Here is a 12,164-nt window from a genome sequence, read left to right on the forward strand (position 1 = left end):
ATTTATTTATTTATTTATTTATTAGAGAGAGAAAGAGAGGGTGGGACCAGAAGGAGGAGCAGAGGGAGAGAATTTCAAGGAGGCTCCCCTCTGAGTGGAGAGTCTGACTTGGGGCTCCATCTCACCATCCTGAGATCAGAACCTGCGCCAAGATCAAGAGTTGGAGGCTTAACAGGCAAATAAATCTTGAAGGAGAAGAAGGAGAAGAGGAGGAGAAGAAATGAATGCTTTTGCTTTTATTACCCTAAAAAGTTCCCTCTCCAGTATGGAAAGAGTTGGTCTACCTCCCCCCTCCACCCAACCCCACCCGTAATTTCCTCTGTACCGTTGGACTTCTATTGATTTTTCTATTTCTGTCTTGTCAGAATAGATATCTTGCTAGGAGGAAGTCATATGTGACTCAGCATATCTGGCTCTCTGACCTCATTTGGAACTCACGGCCCACACCATTCACTGTGCTGCAGCCACAGCAGCCTTTCCGTTTCCAGCAGAGGTCAAGCTCGCACATGCTTAGAGTCTTTGCATGCCTGTCCCCTCTATGAGGAAGGCCCTTCTCTTGGATCGCTGGGTGGCTGGCTCTTCCAACTCAGTTTCATTTTTGCCAAATCACCTCCATGAACATTCTGTCTAGTGTAGACTCCTCATATCCCAGTCACTCTCTCACCTAATATTACATCTTCTTTTCTTTTCCTTTCTTTTTAAGATTTTATTTATTTATTTGAGAGAGAGAGTGTGTGTATGTGTGAGAGAGCATGAGCAGGGGGAAGGGGGAGTGGGAGAAGGAGAAGTAGACGCCCTGCTGAGCAGGAAGCCTGACAAGGGAGTGAGGGGGTGGAAGGGTGGAGGGGGTGATGCTCGATCCCAGGATCCTAAGATCATGCATGACCTGAGCCAAAGGCAGATGCTTAACCTACTGAGCCACCCAGGCGCCCCTCCATTTTATTTTCTGCACAGCACTTGTCATTTTCAAAATACTCAATTCTCTTACAATTGTTAATATTTGTTGTTTCCCCTGGTCCATCAGAGCAGAGGAATTGCCAGCCCCTGGAGCAGTGCAATGAATCTAGCAGGCATTCAGTCAATCCCCGCTGATCACATGTTACAGGAGTGAAGGCCCCTCCTTTCATCTTCCTTACTTGGATACATCCTTCAATGATACTTTCCGGACTCTTTGTTGAACTCTTGCTTTTTTTCTTAGAGTGCACAGTTTTCATCTATTGCTCACCAACAAAAACTGTACTTTTTCATAAGCCAGTCACTAACAGGAATTTTTAAAGTTGTTTTTTTTTTTTTTAGGAGTATCATTTAGATTCCTTTTTTAACCATTTATTTATAAACTTTCATTTAAATCCAAGAGAGTACAGAAAAACATTCTAATTGTTTCCAGAGCAGAAGCAAACAGGTTTGCCACATTTTTTTTTTCAAGATAATGTGGATTTGTTCAGATGAGGCAGAACTGAAATACTAATTTTCTTTTCCTAATCTTGGACTATGTAGTTGTATCTGATTGGAAATTCTTCATCTTCGTAACAGACTAGGGCAGTTTGTGTCGGTTCACGTACTGTGTGCAACAACCTTCAGAAATTATCTGGTGAGCAATATTGGCCTAGAACATAGGAAGGAATGGGGAGAAAGGCCCTTGGATAGATAGAGCCAGAATGTTGAAAATCTAAAGCTGAAATGCTAATAAGTTGTTCCTTTTCCTTTCTCAGAGTTACTTACTGGTATTTTAAGCGTAGTTTTAGCTAACTTGGCTCTCATTTTTCTGACCACAGTGGTAAGAAGCTAGAAGTGAGCTGGAGTGCTCAAAGATCTAAAAGGAAAATTACCATTAATCTGATAGTTTGGAAGAAACAGGAAAACTGGTATAAAGCAGATAGAGGCAGAATTCAAATGGAAACAGTCTGTGGCTTCCGGCCACTTTAAGTAAAGAGGTTAATGCTGTTGTTTTACTGTTCCTGAGGGCATCGCCCTTACAGCATAGTCTGATATACATAGGGATGGCTCTAAGTCGTCAATAATTGAATTCATGGTTAATACATTCTTTAGGAAGACAAAGTGTGACTTGCATTTTTGAAATATTCTAATTGGAAATAGTCTCGACTTTTTTTTTTTTTTTCTTCCCTTAACTGTGAACTTCACTCAAAGCTCTTAGAAGGAAGGGATTTTCATGTTTGTTCTCGGCTGTATGTTCAGTGCCTGGCACATGTTAGGTGATCAGTCAATAATTCCTGAATGAAAGAATGAATGCAAGCTTTAATCATCCAACGACAAAATAAATCGGACATCAAGATAGCACCACCTTTAATGCATAAAGGTGTTTTTCTTGTACCTACTGAAAGATGAGCAAGCATAAAAGAATATACATGTGAAGTTAAAACAGCTCTGGACATTTTCAAAGATACTTCATTTATAGATGGAGCAAGAATCCACAAATTCAGATGATTTGCCTGACTTCACAAAGCAAGTTACAGGTCGAGACAGAATAGCAAGGCAAGTCTCCTCAGCCTCGCCTTCTGGAATATTCTTGGTGATTTTCTTTTTCTGTCTGGTGTTTTGATAATTAAAAGAATATAGAAGTTTGCTGTTGTTGTGTTTTTGTTTCTTTTCTTTTTCTTCTTCTTCTTCTTCTTCTTCTTTTTTTTTTTTTTTTAAGCAATAGAACCTTGGGGAGAATATTGAGTAGAACCCTTTATCTTCTTTTGTGCAGGCTACTAAATTTTAGACTGTCAGATGCTAGGGTAGCAGCTGAGTAATGTTGGTACACAGTATCGCATGCACAGTTACTAGACTTGTTTAGAGTCTAGGACTTGAATGCATTCCGCCTGAGTGTGTGCCAGTCCTTTTAAAGAAGAAAAGAAAAACCTAAAAAGGAGAGCCTTGAGGAGGATCCCTTATTCAAATGGGAAGAATAGGATCTTATGACCAAGACTGTTTTAGCCAAGAAGTCTGAGGTGGAAATACAGATTTGCTTATTATTTTTGCATAGGTGAAAGAAGACCATCTTTTCCTTTTGAGGGGTGAGGGGATGGACATTTACAAAATGTTATATTACTTGTATTCCATACTTTTTTTTTAAAGAAAGATTAATTACTGGTTTTAAAGATTAATTAATTATTAATTTATTTGAGAGAGAGAGAGTGTGTATGTTCACAGGCACGAGGGTAAGGGCAAAGGGAGAGAATCCTCAAGCAGACTTCCCGCTGAGCAAGGAGCCCTAAGAGGGGGCTCCACCGGGCTTGATCCCATGACCCTGAGATCATGACCTGAGCTGGAATCAAGAGTTGGCTGCCCACCTGAGCCCACCCAGGCGCCCCTGTAATCCGTACCTTTTAAAGAAATTTTTGTTAGAAATATGAATTCTCCAATCTGCCTTTACTCTTGTCCAATTTTTATTTCCTTTAGGGTCAGACATTTTTAGGGAGTGTAATCACCAAGCTTAAGAATACATGTTTATTTTGACTGTAGTATATCTTTGACTTCCTTTGCATCTAAGCTGTGTGTGTGTAATTTGACCCTTTGTTGATAGTTACATTTATACATGCAGTGGATTATAAAATGTGCAGGGGAGTGAATTTTAAATGCAAATTTCAATAGGCTGCCAGGTGGTGGGGTGTTGAGGGGGTGGGGAATGACTACAGGGTGTGCAAAGTGGTTGGCTTTATTTCCTGGGGATAATCTCAAGCTCAAGGAAACAGAGTAACTGGTATCCCTACCAAAACATACTTGGTCTCTGTTATAACTCCCTGCCATGTCTTGTTCATTAATAAAGCAGTAATACAGCTGTAATCAAATTTAGAACTTTTTTTTTAACAATGTAAATAAATTAAATTAACTGAAATTATTGTGCTATAACTAATTATCATAAAAATGAACAGTCATCATTTTTTATGAGCTCAGGATTTCATAAACTATCTTCAACAAGAATTTCCTAAAATGCATTCCTAATAACATGTATAATGCAATTGCAACTGGAACTTTTGAAAGAACTGGTGCATTTTCTTCTCATTTGGTGATAAAAATAATGAATAAAAGCTAAATAAATCAGTTGGCATCAGCATTTTGAAGTAAGAAAAAAAGCCAACTTTTCAAAGTTTTGTCTGTGCTTATTACATTTGAAGGCAGGTTGTCGAACATTCTATATCTGCGCTATTAAAAAAAAGGTACAGGATAATGATCTTGAGTCTCTTTAAGATTTTCTCTGAGTCTTCAAGGAAAAGTGCCTATATTCAGTATATAGTGCTTCCTAATTTGGAATGCTGTATTTAATAAAAATAGAAGATATTGGAAAACAGCCAAAGAGATCTTTGATTAAGATCAGACAAATGGAAACTCAATCAGCTGAAGCCCTTCTTTCTCTGAACATTTTACTTCACTGAAATTTTCTTAGGGTGTACTTCTTTTGACTGTAGAGTTAAAACCTTTATGTTCTTAAAATCTTTTCATTTGAGTCACAGTACCTGTGCACTATTTTACAGCACCTAAATCCTTTTAAAATACATTTATTTATATGGTGAGGTAGATGCTTTTTTATGAAGCGTGTTGGGGTGTGTGTTCAAGAGCCATGATTGTGATGACTTTTTAAGGCTTTCGTTGTAGTGATAATAAATCTGGATGAGAGGCTTGGTATGTTTTAATATAAAAGCAGGTATTTTGAACCCTATTGTTTGGCATAGAATTTATTTTATAACAAAGGGTTATTTTTCTTGTCTTAATTACCGAAGTAGATTTTGTAACAGCATGTAAAGTCTAAGAAACAGTTTATGCTGTTGAAGGAATGTGAACCATTTTTCTAACTCAACAATAGTGTGTTAGTAAAGGGGAAAAAAGCAGAAATACTATGGAAAGCACAGGTCTAGTGTTGTCTCTTTGCCTAAAGAACTTCTTTTTCTTTGATTCATTGGTAACATTCTTTCCTCCTCCAGGCAGAATTAAAGTGTTTGTGTCTGCTGCACTCTTTTTAAGTGAGGATTTCTTATTATTGCTATGTAAATGCAAGTTTCTTTAGTGTCAAAGTAGGCATGTTATCCACTGAGTTCCTAAAACTGACCTGTGTCTTTATAAGGGATGGGCATTTGGGGGAAAGAACGCTTCAGATTTTCACTTATGAGAGACATTTTATTTTATGCCTTTTATGATTACCTTAAATTACATATATGGTAGACAAAGAAAATTAAAGATAGGATTTTATAACTCTAGGCAGAAATCTATTAACATGTCTAGGATGATAGAGAATATAGATTAATTTTGGTTTTAAAACGGATTTAAAATAGAAAACAAGTTCACTTGCACGAACTATTTCTTCATGATTTTTAAAAGCAGTTCTATGGAAAGCAAATACAATAGAAATCATTCGATTATGAATTAAACAAAATCATTTGCATTTAATGAATATGAATCTGTTATTGGCCGACATGGACTTCATTGATTTCTTGTGATTCTATAGTTGAACCTCATGAAAATAAGGGAAAAGGGTCAAATTTGTGACTATACTACCAGTGTGCACTTTAGGATTGGCAGAAAACATAAATACGTAATATGGAAGTTGCCTTGGAAGCACTAATTTTTTTTTTTAATTGAGTCTTACATAATAAATGAGGACAAGAGCGTGTCTTCTCGCATTACTCCAGGGCCCTCCTTCCTCTCTATATGTTTTCACTTCAGACAACTTTGTGAAATAAGTGCTTTAATTGGTTCTGGCTTTGCATACTAAGTTAAACAAAAATTGCACCCCAGAAGGATTCATGTAATAATGTTTGAGACAAGTTTTTTTTTTTTTTTTAAATAAACAGAGACTTTTAACTGGCTCACTTTAAATGGTTATTGACCTTCTTTTCTCTCTCTCTCTTTTTTTTCCCTTGTGCCTTTTGCTTACATTTCTTAATCTCTGATTTGAACCCCTGAAGCCAGCTCACCCCTTTTCTGTGTCAGCTCCTCCTCTGTCAAGCTTCCAGACTCCTGCCCTCCTTAGAGCCTGCAGAATGGTCCTGAGCCAGCCTCTTTCTCTGTGTGTTTGCTCCTAGAATGATCTGACTGACCCAAAGGCTTGTGGAGAAGCGAGTAGGAAGCTTTTCCAAAGTAGTTTCTGATTGGAAGCTATGTGAACCAATATACACATAGCATTTGTCTTCTTCCATTTTCTCTTCGTTTCCTGATTTTGTTTCTCTTTTGTCTGCATTGAGATACTCTCCCTTTCTTAAGATTTTCCCCATCCTTAGGGTTGAGCCCTTCTGGCATGGGATTTCCTGGGGAAGTTGATTGGAAACAGAATTGCATGGAGGACATTAGCAGACATTAAGAGAAGGAAGGGAAACGTGAAGGGGGTAAATCAGAGGGGAAGAGAAACCATGAGAGACTATGGACTCCAGGAAACAAACTGAGGGTTTTAGAGGGGAGGGGGTTTGGGCATGTGTGAGCCCTGTGGTGGGTATTGCATGGAGAACTGGGTGTTACACGCAAACCATGAAGCATGGAACACATCAAAAACGAATGATGTACCATATGGTGACTAACATGGCATAATAAAAAAAAATTTTTTTAAAGTAAATGAAAATGGTTGCAAAACTAAAAAAAAAAAAAAAAAAAAAGATAGAAAGAAAAGAAAAAGAAAAATTCCTTAAAGCGGTCGGGTGTGAGAGAGAGGGACAAAGCTGGGGTTTGGATGCTGTGCCCACAGTGTGTGACTGTGTTGCATTGGCTTCCTCATCAGCTACAGTCCAGAGTTTCGGATATCCAGAATCCGAAGATTCATTATATTTCTAACTTGCGTGCTTTTAGTTGGTTCTTTCATCTACTTTGTTTTATCAGAACATTCTTCTTAGTGACTTAAGAAAAACCTTCGTTTGTTCTTGGATATTCTATTCGGCATATGTACTTTTTACAACTGTAGGTGGTCACTGTTCCTGTTGTGTTTGTTGCTTTTAAAATATGTATAAATATAAAATTTTCATTTTATACACACACATTCATGTATTTCCATTGGGATAATCTTTTGTGGATAACCCTTGGGTCCATTTCCTATGCAGTCTTAGCCCAAATCTTTCTTTCTTTTTTTTTTTTTTTTTAAATTTTTATTTATTTATTTTAGTGAGAAGGATAGCAACAGATAGAGAGAGCGCACAAGGGGGGAGGAGAGGGAGAAGCAGGCTCCCTGCTGAGCAGGGACTGAATCCCAGGACCCTGGGATCAGGACCTGAGCCAAAGACAGACATGCTTAACCAACAGAACCACCCAGTCGCCCTGGCCCGAATCTTTTTGGAAAGTGTTTAAAGTAACCAAAAAAGGACAAATCCATCTTCAGTTTATGGATCATGGCTCCTCTCTATTTCCAGAGAACAGGCTGATGGGCCTGCGATGTTGATTATTTTGGTTCATTTGTGTCTGGCAGCTTTCAAAAAGCATGCTTGAGGGCTGACTCTGTTTCTGTAGAGTTCCATCCTCCTGTGTGAGACTTATGTGATACAGGCGCCTCTCTGCTTGGCTGGGGAGAGGGTGCGTTTGCAGGTAGGGTGCTGCTCCTTATCCCCACTGTGGAGTCAGCCTTGGGGAAAGAGAAGTACCTGGTGTGCTTCGTTCGTTACTTGGTGTTACTTGGTGTGCCTGAACCAGGATGCACTTTCTTGTAGGGAAGTATACCCAACATGTGACACGTCACTGATTGGAATAATAAAGGGTCTGCTTTGTTGAAAAGTGTCTAGTTCAAAGCACCCAGGAATCTTGACTTTTATAGGTAAAACTGGGCTGCTGGTTGGGAAGGTGCTTTTGTATTCACTTCTTTCATTTTGCTGTGAACTTGCTGCCAAGTTCAGACTTCCTCTGCTGAGGGCCAGCACCCTTGTCTTGTAAGATTCGCTTCTCCTGTAAGTCACTGAACTTGCGTGCAGGTGGACCTCGAGACCTGGTCTTCTGAGTTGTGCCGGTTGTGCCTTCTGTGGGTTTGAAAAAAGTGTCATGCCTCAAAATAGATGAGGGGGTGGTTTTGCACACACAGCTACAAGGTAGGTGACCGCACAGTCACCTGTGTGACTGGGAGCTTCTTGAATAAGGAGCTTCTTGCTACTTTTGGACCTGCATGTGCTTAATTAGGTAAAGGACTTAGAGAAGTTAGCACAGGCTGTAGGTGGCCAGAAGGGCATGGAAAACCTTTACATCTTGCTGCATCTTGCTAGGGAACACATGTCCCAAGGAATGTGAGCCTTGTGGTTGAAATTACTCTTCTAAAAAATGGTCTTTCAGCTATATTCCATGCATCCCGCCCTCACCCCTGCCCACGTAAATAACAATTGCCTTTCCACACAAGAGACCAGAGGAGAGGAGAGTTTGTGAAAGTGAAGAGACCCAGGGCTCCTTCCACAGAGGAGTGATACATCCATTCGGATGGGGTTTATTATGCTTTAATGAAGAGAGCGGCTGTAGGGTAGGGCAGGGACAGGAGTTTGAGTACTCTATTTGGAAAATGCAGAGGCCAGGAAGCACATTCTTATTCTGGAATAACTTTGTGGGTGGCTGCTGAGAGGCCCCTCAGCCTTTCTCCATGGGCGCTCATTTCTTGTTTTTAAGTCTCAAGTGTGGCTGAAGTTATTCAAATGCATGATTTAACCTGGAGAGTAGCCTTGCTTCGGAATGGGAGGAGGCAGACATGGTGAGCACCCGAGGACCATTTGAAACGGGATTTCGCTGTTCTAGTCATTCTGTAATGGGAATCCTAAAAAGCAACTAAGAATTCAGTTGTGCCCGCTAAGTTGCGAGGTTAGCCTGAAGCATGGCTCAGCAAACTCCGAGAAGCAGCCAATCCAGTTTTTGTTTGCCAGCAGCAAGCACCATTTATCAGGTGGCAGTGCTGGGCACAAGGTTCCCCCAACCACACCTTTAGCTCTGATGACTCTGGTGAGTTTGAGACCATCTTTTAAACGAGTGCTTTCGTTTTCTTCAGATAGGTATCTAGATGTGGAATTGCTGGATCTTATGGTAGTTCTAGGTTTTGTTTGGTTTTATTTTAAAGATTTTATTTATTTATTTGACAGAAAGAGAGAGAGCAAGCGCGCATACAAGCAGTGGGGTGAGGGGCAGAGGGAGAAGCAGGCTCCCCACTGAGCAAGAAGCCCGATGTGGGATTTGGTCATGACCTGAGCCGAAGGCAGATGCTTAACCGACTGAGCCACCCAAGCATCCTGGTAGTTCTTTGTTTAATTTTTTTTTCTACGTTTAATTTTTTTGAGGAATAGCCATACTGTATTCTATAGTGGTGACCCCAATTTACATGCCCCCCCTGCGTGCACATGGGTTCCTTTTCTCACCTCATCAGCCCTGGTTCTCTCTCTCCCCCTCTCCCTCCCACCCTGTATGTGTATGTGCCTGTATGTGCATGGACATTGATATCTAATTGTGGTTTCCATTTGAATTTCCCTGGTGATGAGTGATGGTGAACATCATTTCACGTGCCTCTTGGGCATTTGTATGTCTTCTTTAGAAAAATGTCCGTTCATTCCCTCTGCCCATTTTTTTTCAACTGAATTGTTTGTTTTGCAAGTGAGTTGCATGACTTCTTTATGTGTTTTGGATATTGAACCTTACCAGATAATGTGATTTGCAATATTTTCTCCCATTCTGTTGGTTGCCTTTCATTTTGCTGATGGTTTCCTTTGCTGTGCAGAAGCTTTTTAGTCTGATGTAGTCCCACTTGCTTAGTTTTGCTTTTGTTGCCTGCACTTTTGGTGTCAAATCCAAAAAATCATCACAAAGCAATGTCACAGAACTTACCCTGTTTTCTATGTTTTCTTCCAGCAGTGTTACGGTTTCAGGTCTTATATTTAAATCTTTAATCCATTTGAGTTTATTTTGGAATATGGTATAAGATAATGATCCTCTTTCTTTCTTCCCTCCCTCTCTCTTCCCTTTTTCCTTTTTTTCCTCTCCTCTCCTCTCCTTTCCTTCCCTTTCCTTTCCTCTCTTCTTTTCGCTTTCCTTCTCTTTTCCTCTTTTCTCTTTTCTTTTCTTTGCATGTGGCTGTCCAGTTTTCCTAACACCATTTATTGAAGAGACTGTTCTCAATGAAGAGACCCTTTCCTCATTGTATATTCTTGGCTCCTTTGTTAAAAATTAACTGACTATATATGCTTGGGTTTATTTCTGGGCTCTTTATTGATCTATAGGTCTGTTTTTAGTGCCAATAAGTTTTTAGTGCTAATACCATACTCTTGACTAATAGAGCTTTGAAATACAGTTTGAAATGGGGAACTATGATGCTTCTAGCTTTGTTCTTCTTTCTCAGGATTGCTATTCAGGGTCTTTTGTCTATCAGAGTATTAATAACACTCAATATAGCACAACTAGTTATAATACAGAGTTAAAAGTCAGATTTTGATTTTTAATTCTCCAAATTGATTGTAAGCACCTCGAGGGCAATCAATAAACTCATGGATGTATTTAGTTGAGTACCTTTTTGTTCAGAATGTTTTAGTTGGGCCAGTGTTCCTCTTGCTAGAATTGGAGGACTGGCACTTGTCTGTGCAAATGCAGGAGCCAGTCCCGAGACAATATATATACAACTGAATTCATAGGCTATTAAGTGGCTGAGTGAACACGTCTGCTGAGACATTTTCTTGACTGTGTTACATGACATCCCTCAGCTGGCTTTGTTGATGTGTGGTATTCTTTGTGAGGTCATCAATGACATTACCAACAATTCAAAAGCAATGATACTGAGTTAAAGTCAATCAGCTACAAAACTCACAGCCAGGGGACCACAAGGCTGCTGTCTATATGGGGCGGGCACATGCATTGTTTAGGTAAATCGAACTAGGTCTCTATTCTCTGTCCCTCATTGTCAGGGGAACCCCGTTAGCCTGGAGATAGCATGTTATCTCTGGACTGTTAGGGTTTCCATTGTTGTGTGCTAGACCTCCATGTGAACATGTACAAAAGCGTTAGGAATGGCAATGGTGGGCTATGACAGATGACTGCCTTCCAAGTTGGCTTAGTTGAGGTTTTCCGTATCAGAGCAACCTGGGACATAAGGGTTTGCTTAGGGTTCACCAAATGATGAATGAAGGCCAGTAGCCATCATATATACCAATTGTTTTGCATAATTCGGGAAAGAGCGTACGTTTGATGAAGGTCCTGCAGCAGTAGAGAAACATATGTGTGTGAAATATTTTTTTCTGGTGATACTCTTAATAAAAAAAGACGAGTCTTAGAATTTATTAGTTTGTTAGAAGGAGTGAAGTCAGAGGAAAAATAAAATTTTCAGAAATGTCAACTTTTATTTTAGTAGAAAATTTATAGTATTCCAAAATGAATTTTCTATAGAGTCACAGTTATCAACTGCACTGAAATTCTTTGATTTAGTGTAGTTATGCTAATTCATCCTATATAGTTATGCTATTCATCCTATATGGACCCAAACATTTTAACTGTACCATAATTTACATTAAGATACTATATGCTCTTTCTTATCCTAGGTTAAAACTTACTTCATATTAAACGTTTTCCTGAGTCATGAGATACTTGTAGAGTAAAGGTATGTTGTCCCAACAGGTCTGACCTCCACCCATTCAGGACAATAGGGTAGTGGCTTCCGTGTAAGATCTGGGTGTGCCAGCTGCTATGATTAATGAAAGCCCTAGGCAGGTCGAACTGATACTGAACAATAGCAACTCTACATTAGAACTGGCTTCTTCTTCTTCTTCTTCTTCTTCTTCTTCTTCTTCTTTTTTAGGTGATCACACGGTGTTATCTTTTTTATTTAGCTAAATAAAAGCTGGCAAGAGTTCTTTTGGTGGAATCTTCACTTTTATGTACTTTTATGTGTGTTATTTTAAAAAAAGTTAAAGGATATTGGAGCATTCAAAAAAACTTTTAAAAATGTAGTGATTCTAATAGTGGAAGTACGCACACACACATACACACACACACACACATATATGTTTCAAGGTGAAAAGGAAGTCAAGAGCTAACACAATATAAGACTTTATTTTAGAAATACATAGCAAGGGGCACCTGGCTGTCTCAGTCAAGTTAAGCATCTGACTCTTGATTTCCCCTCCGGTAATGACCTCCGGGTTGCACTCTTCCCTGGACATGGAACCTGGTTGGGATTCTCTCTCTCCCTCTCCTTCTGCCCCTCTCTTCCTCCCTCCCCACTTTTTAAAAGATTTTATTTATTT

At 39.5% G+C, this 12,164-nt stretch overlaps 1 protein-coding gene across 2 annotated transcripts in view; it reads left to right on the forward strand.

The window, feature by feature from the left end:
• LOC111145161 (glycerol-3-phosphate dehydrogenase 2) overlaps positions 1-12,164 on the forward strand; it is a 140,098-nt gene that overhangs the window by 25,037 nt on the left and 102,897 nt on the right. The window lies entirely within an intron of this gene.

Source organism: Enhydra lutris, unplaced genomic scaffold (genome assembly GCF_002288905.1).
Source record: "Enhydra lutris kenyoni isolate GAN:26980312 unplaced genomic scaffold, ASM228890v2 scaffoldscaffold1, whole genome shotgun sequence".
NCBI lineage: Eukaryota > Metazoa > Chordata > Mammalia > Carnivora > Mustelidae > Enhydra > Enhydra lutris.